This window comes from Furipterus horrens, unplaced genomic scaffold (assembly GCF_987537825.1).
Source record: "Furipterus horrens unplaced genomic scaffold, mFurHor1.1.pri manual_scaffold_6, whole genome shotgun sequence".
Lineage (NCBI taxonomy): Eukaryota > Metazoa > Chordata > Mammalia > Chiroptera > Furipteridae > Furipterus > Furipterus horrens.
Genome location: NW_028327176.1, coordinates 86,028,526 through 86,036,124, shown reverse-complemented (window position 1 = coordinate 86,036,124; position 7,599 = coordinate 86,028,526). Strand labels below are relative to the sequence as shown.

Here is a 7,599-nt window from a genome sequence, read left to right as displayed (position 1 = left end):
TGCTTGCTCTGCAATTTAGATGTAAATCTGGTATAGAACTGGGTGCAAGTGGGCACAGCTCCTAGGTACTCTGCAGCCATCTTGGAATTCCTCACTTTTTTAAATTTTTAATTATTTTTCTGCCATTCAGTATTACTTTATACTAGTTTCAGTTGTACAGCGTGGTTAGACATTTATATAATTTACAGAGTGATCCACCCAATGAGTCTTGCACCCACCTGGCCCATACATAGTTACTACAATATCATTGACTATATTCCCTATGCTGTACTTTATATCCCCACAGCTATTTGGTAACTGCCAATTGCACTTTTTACTCCCTTCACCTTCTTCACCTCCCCTCCTCCACTCCTCCCCTCTGGCAACCGTCAGTTTGTTTTCTGTATCTATGAGTCTCTTTCTATTTTGTTTGTGCATTTATATGGTTCTTTAGACTCCACATATAAGTGAAATCATATGGTATTTGTCTCTCTCTGTCTGACTTATTTTACTTAGCATAATACCCTCTAGGCCCATCAATAGACAACAGGATAAAGAAGATGTGGTAAATACATACAATGGAATATTACTCGGCCATAAAAAAGAATAAAATCTTATCATTTGCATTCTTTGAATACTTCTAGATAGGGAGTGCACTTTTCAAATGGCCAACATACACACTTTATTGACAGCTATCACCTTATAACTGACCAATTCACAATTAATGAGACCTGCTGGGCTGCTGAAGGCAGCTTGAGTTTGTGAGTCCTACAAAGACAACCAGTATTTCTGTCTGGTAGAGAAAACTCGGAACTCTCTAAGAGAACTGCTTCTGATATTTTCACTAGGCAGAATATCCAAAAATATATAATACTTAGTATTTTGGCAGGATACTCAAATCTTTACATTTTTTACCCACTTCTCCACTCTGAAAGTCAATCAGTGGATATGTTTGACTATTATGCTTAGTTGTCTTCAGCTGAGCAAGGCCACAAACAACTCAGTTCAAAAATTTTCTTGGTCCTCATTATTCTATATTATTTTAGGTCAGGAACAGTAAATATATGTGTTCCACCCCTGCCCAGGCTTTTGCCCATGGCAGAATTCAGTAATTGATCACAGTTCTCTTTCCTGCTCAGCCCACAAGCAACCTAAAATTCTACTCATCTCCAAGGAGTTGCTACTAACTCATCAAAATTAGCAGAAAATTCACATATATTTGCCATTCCTGATATAGGCTAATATTGCTAAATCTTAAAAATCTTAAAAACATGAGAGCTGTCTTTTTAAATTTTTTATTTGGTAGTGGGAGTGCAGTATGTTACCTCAGTTTATACCATATAGAAAAACTGACATCTTTTTCCAAGTGCTAAGGTAGATGTTATCATTTCTGTGAAAAGCTACTATTTCCCTCAAGACACAACAAACTTAAAAAAAAAAAGAAATAGTCATAAATACACAGGCAAAAAAGTGTATTTATTTAATTATTTTAAGAGAAATTAATTGCCAAGTTTTTAACTCACATAAAGCTTTCCTACCAAATATATATTTTAAATAACACTTAAGCACTTACAGAAATTTCAACAAAGAGAAATGAAAGCACATGAGGAGCAAAGAGTTGAGCAGATAAAGAGGAAGGAGTGGGGAGGAAAGGAACAGGGAGAATGAATTTCAGTGAAAATCTTCAGAACAATAAAATGAAAGACCCAAAGTAGGTTCTAAAAATTCAAGTCATAATTTTACACATATGCAAAACCTTTGAAATTCCATGGGAAACTTAATTCATCTTATAAATAAGAGTTTCAGTAAAGAGTATTTCAACATCTTAAGATTAGTTTTTCTAAAGGTAGAAGCAACACACCACTAACAAACTCACTGGAATTTCAGAGGACATAACTAAGGTCCTATGGTAACTAAGGAATACAGAAAATAAGTTTTTTTTAGACTAAAATCACAAAGATTAACAAACCAAAAAAGGTGAAATTTTCATGAAATAGAGCCTTCAGAACTTTTGAAATGACAATAAGGAATAAAAGAAAAAAACAGGTGCCAAAAGAGAAGTTAAATAATGCAGAATACCTTCAATGCAGTGAAAACCTTGCAGAAGAGTTTTATAAATCCTTTGTAGTCACTGAATATTTCTCTCCATAATATTCTAATAGAACTTTTCAGCTTTCCTGATCATTACTACCCTTCATTTTTCACCGCAGCCCTGCAGTATAAGTCAGATAGGAGATATCATTAAAATTCTAAAGATTAGAAAATTGTTTCACAGGTTTAGAAATATACCCAGTCTTAGAGCTAAAGAGTAGCAAAACTGAGACTCAAGGGTTTAACCTCAAGATGATTTGTAGATCACACCTGGGGAGGAGGGAATGGCATTGCCTACACTCCTGTCCTCTGAAAATTTAAATCACACTGATGTTATATTTGTTAATGTCCTTTTTTTCTTTTCTTTTTGGTTTAAGCAGCAAACATTTATTTCTTACAGTTCTTGTTAATTTTCATTATAGGTTATATAAAAAGCTTAAAAGCAACTCCAGGACTATTTTGTAAGTTTTCCCTATTTCTCAACCCAGTTCTTCTTAAAGTGCCTACTACTGGGGTGCTGAGGAGCAGGGTTAAGGACGCACATAAAAATGGAGGAAAGGAGAACAAAACTCACTATTTTACTGTTCTCCCTTTACTTACCAGGGTGAGGAACTTGAGGCTGATTCCAGGATCCTTAAGTAACTGATCATTTTCTTATTTAGCAAAATGAAAGCTCTGCTAATAAAAATAACAATGAATTAATTAGAAGGTAAAAGGAAAATCCTGGGGTTTGATGGATTTATCAGAAAAAAACAGAAACTTAAAAGGACTTGATAGCAAGAATGCAGTAAAATTTGAAAAATAAAAACAAAACTAATTGCAGGCAGTATGACCTCACCAGTCTCCTAAGGAAAAAGGGAGGAAGTGCAGACTTACCTTCCACTGTGCTCCGTGCAGATCCACTATGTAGTAAATGCTTGACCTGAAACTCCCTGAAATGTGTGCATACCCTTCAGTCTGCTCCCTCCAAACTCACCTGTTTGTGTTTTATTGCAGCCAGCACGGCAGGCGCCATAAGTAAGTTCTTCTGTGCTTTCACCCTCACGTGCTCTGCCCTGCTACAGCTTTAGAATGTGTGAGACAGTCATTCCTGGAGGTTTTTACTTTCTCCTGCACAAATAATCAAGTCCTTTCTCCTTCTTTATTCCCTATTGTTATCTTAATAAGCTGGGTGCCTCTGTGAGGAAGTACTATCACTTTTAATTTTCTCAAAATCTTAAGATCCAACAGCAAAAACAAAAGTGTCAAGAATAAGTGTTAGAAAGGTGGCAAGGCTTTCTTTTGGAAATCCCAGCAACACTCCGAGGAAGAGGGCAGTAAGTCCCAGCTCGCTGACTGAGGGTCCCCGGGCTGCCATTTTTTGTGGGTTGTGTGGGATGTGCATGCCCTGTTGTGAACAATGAGTAAGTCTGGAAGAAGTGTCCAGACTACATTTTAAATGACATTACAACAACTATCGCTGGCAGAAATACTGGGAGGGAATAAAGAGTGAGGGATGGGTGAGAGGCAGTTGATTTAGAAAAGAAAAACAATGCTACATGGAAATGTGTAAGTACTCTGAGATGTTACCAGTCCTTTACGTTCTTGCTGCTTAAAGTATGTCCAAAGATCTGCCTAGGTATCACAATAGAATTTGTTAGAAATGCAGAATCTAAGCCTAATGCCCATGCCCAGAGCTACTAAATCAGCATCTTCATCTTAACAAGATCCATGTGGGTCTAGTGCCTCCCCTCTTCACCCACTAACCATACCTACAAATGTCTTGAATCCATCTAGCAGTTTCTGTCCCCTCTTACACTAAGACACTGCAGGCCAAATTACTTTGTTGACTAAGGGAGCCAAGGTCACCCACCCTCAGGAGACAAAAATCCCAACTGCCTTCTTCAGAAAATGAGACTATAGACTCTAGAGAAACATGTTCCAATGAGCCCAGCTGGAAGAGAGGCAAGAGCCTGTGTGCTCTACTGAGACACAGACAGGATGCCCCTCAGGGAAGGAGCCCTCCCCCTGCCGCCTGCAGCTCTGCTGTCAGATCACAGTGGTCATTGGTCCCCCCAGGTGAGGGTTAAAGAATAAACTTTATTTGCCCCTCCAATGAAGTGGAAATTTTGCTCCTGTTGCCTAAATTTCTGTGTTTCCAGAAATAATTGCAATACATACTGTATTCTCCTATGCCAAAGAACCATTCTAATTAGTGTCTTGTTTTTGTCATATTTTAGCTGGAGCCATTGGACCCATAAGTGAGTTTCTTTATTGTTTCCTAATTCTGACATGCTGGGTCTTCTGTGGAATATGGGGTTCTCTCCTCACTCTAGATGTTTCCATTTCTATACCTGTAGCCTTTCCCACTCATGCTTCTTGGTTGCATTTGAAACTTCCAACACCTCCCAATGCCCAAGTCACCAAACAAAACAAAACAAAACAAGCCCTGAATTGCCACTGAGCTTAAGACAAGGGAAAGCCAAATTATTTTTATTTAAAATAATCACCAGAAAAAAATTCTGAGTTATGATGAAAAAAATCATCAAAACAGCTATTGATGAGCTTTTCCTAAACTGACGGAAGAGCTACAAGAACAAGTCGTTCTCGGAGAAGGCACAATAATGAAGCGTAATAAAGATAAAGGAGTAGGTAGTAATGGAAAAAAAAGATAAAGGAGCAGACATGCTCTCTATATCTATAAAGTCTCAGCCCTTTGAGCAGCTGAGGGGCAGAGAGGGAAAGAGGGCGAGGATATAAGTAAAGGAGAAGCACTGAAAACCTTCAGGATACCACAGATTTCTCACTTAATATGAATGCTGAATGACCTGACCTGCTGGGTGGGTTATGGGATTCACTCTACAATTATCTTCAACCTGCAGTGGTCATTCTCTTTCTGATTGAGTTGCTTCACAAATTCTTTTTAAAAAATATTGGTGGCCTGAGAATTCCGTTACTATCAAACCACACTGATTTTTTCTCCTCTTTATGTTTTAGTGCAATTTTCTGCACCTATTCGTAAGTACTAATTTTTCCCTTCTCTGGTTCCTTTGATTTCTGCCCTACAAGGTCTTTAGGACTGACCTACCCTGTTTTCTGGGTACCATGTTTCTCAATCCCCTTAGCATTCCTGTTGCACAGTTTCCAAAGGATCTCTGCATTGAGCAGAGACACTGCAAAGCCCATGGGCTAACCTAAGAAAATAGAAAATAAAGAGCCCTCTTAGCACTCATAGTGCTCTCTCAGCAAGGTAAGGTCCATTTTTCAAATAACAAGTCCCTAATGGAATGAGAAAAAAAGAAAAACAAGTAAGAAAAGAAGAGGCATTATAAATTAATAGGGAATAAATCTGTCCCAATCCTCTTAAAGGTTTGCCATCACTGGAAACAAGGGGAGGCCTCTGTTCCTGTAGGTCTCCCATGTTGTGCAACACGGAGCCTGTCCAAGGACTGCAGTACACGCAACCCTTGATCTCCCTCAGGTTTCCATTTATGACATTTCCTCCAGAGTGAGTTTCAGAGAACGGGTATTCCCTTCACAGTGATGAAGCATACTGATCTCTCTTTCCCTTCTCCTCCTCTCTGGTTTCTCAGCTGGAGCTACAGGACCTATCAGTAAGTTTTCCAATTCTCTACTGTGGGACACTTAATTTCCAGCAGTATCTTAGGGATCCTTCTCTGGTTCCATGTGGGGATTTCCAGGCTTTGGGGTTCACATTTTCTTGGCCTTTTGGTATTTTTCTACTGAGCATTTCAGTAAGTCATTAACAATCCTGTGAATATATATTCCACTGCTAAACACAAACTATAAAATAGTTTTCCAGTGACATCAATATCACAAAAGGACTTTTAAAAGCATAGTGAGATGGAGACAAGTGAAATAATGGGAGAAAGGAAGAAGATTAAGTTTAAATGGAGAAGGATATTTTTTTCAATCTTCTACAAGACTTAAATGGATTAAAGGGGTAACCTGTACCGAGTGCCTTTGCTACTGACCCTCTCAGTGTACCCACCAGATGAGGAGATCCTTACATGTGTGAGATTGCCTTAGCATCCCAATAAGAATCAACACCTAAATGCAGCTGACGCCAGAGCTTGTAAGCACATATTGATTTCTTTTACTTACTTTCTCTTTTCTTTTATTTATTTTAGAGCTCTCTCAGAAAACCATTGGTAAGTCACATAAGTCTCAATATTAATGCCTTCTGATCCTTTGCAATGCTTAGACTGTCAGTCTACTTTTATTTCAAGGGTCACTGCCCATAGACTCTGGGAACAAGTGGTTCCTCTGCCTCATTATCCCACCCAGAATTCCTATGTCTTAGACTCACCCAGATTCCACATTTAAAAAAAATTAACTATGAAGCTGAAATACAAAGTGAAAAAAAAATACTCCCCAGAGATGGTCCTTTCTGAGCTGTTCACCCTTAAGTATATAATCTAGCTCTTTAAAACCAATATACTTTTTCTTTCTGTGCAAATAATTTTTTATTATTAGATTATCTTCATTTTGCAAAATAATGCAAACTTTAAGGTACTTTTCATTTCTAATTGCTCTGGAAAGTTCCCTCCAAGACAGTTGGAGTCTATCTTCACCAACTCCTAACAACTTGCCCGGATGCACTTTTCCATGAAAATATTGTAAGTAATGGTTAGGTCCCAAGATGAGACTGTCCACTATTACATCTTTATAAATTAACAACAAGCAGTTGCAGCTCCACACACTTGATTATAGGATTCCTAACAAAAACTAAGAATTTCTTAAGTTATAAAACTAAAGAAGCAGGATTTGAGGTCCCCCTATGTTCATCTAACTAAATGAACATGAGTTCTGTATTTGTGCCTATCACATTCTGAGTGACTCCTACAATGTCTTACAGTTGTTCTAACTCTCACATCCATTGTTTTTTTGGGTCTACAAACACCCCAATGATGGTGGATAACGCAGTTATATATCATCTTTAGAAATGAGGAAACGGGCTCAGGAGTCTCTTCTCAAGGCAACAAGGGAGAGGGGTGCTTAGTTAATAATGAAGCTGGAACTACATTTTGCTCACTCTTAGTTGAGTTCTTTCCGTTACCATTTTGGGTGTTATAATTTATTAGCAAAGCATAAAATGAACTTCTAGTGTTAGAATTCAGGTGACAAAACGGCCTGTGGGGAGAGACAGCAGGAGAAAGGGCAATGCAAAGAATAAAAGAGAATGAAGATACAAGTTAAAAAGTAAAAAAATCAAGAGAAATTTTTTTAAAACAGTAAAAAATTGGAAGAAAAGATTAAGTAAATTGGCAGATAAGAGAAGAAAGAAGAGTAAATGAATATAAATAAAGCTGATAAAAAAAGAGGAAAAGACAGATACAAAGAGTCAAAATTAAAAGTGGAAAGGGTGAAGAAAATATAGGGAAATCAAAGAAATAAAATAAAATTTGAGATCCCCAAAACTGCAACATAAAAATGAGAATCCTTTTAACCATCTATTTCCTCTTCCACCTGTTGCTCCATCCCACACCCCCATCCCCCAATCTTCGTTTCATTGTCAGGATTTTATTT

At 37.8% G+C, this 7,599-nt stretch overlaps 1 long non-coding RNA gene across 1 annotated transcript; it reads right to left on the bottom strand.

Annotated features, from left to right (window-relative positions):
• Positions 1-2,031: 2,031 nt before the first annotated feature.
• LOC150006792 (uncharacterized) lies at positions 2,032-3,098 on the bottom strand. The gene is made up of 3 exons (XR_016511764.1): positions 3,047-3,098; positions 2,671-2,748; positions 2,032-2,191 (listed from the first exon to the last, which is right to left on the bottom strand). It is a non-coding gene; the product is annotated as an uncharacterized LOC150006792 (long non-coding RNA).
• Positions 3,099-7,599: the final 4,501 nt, after the last annotated feature.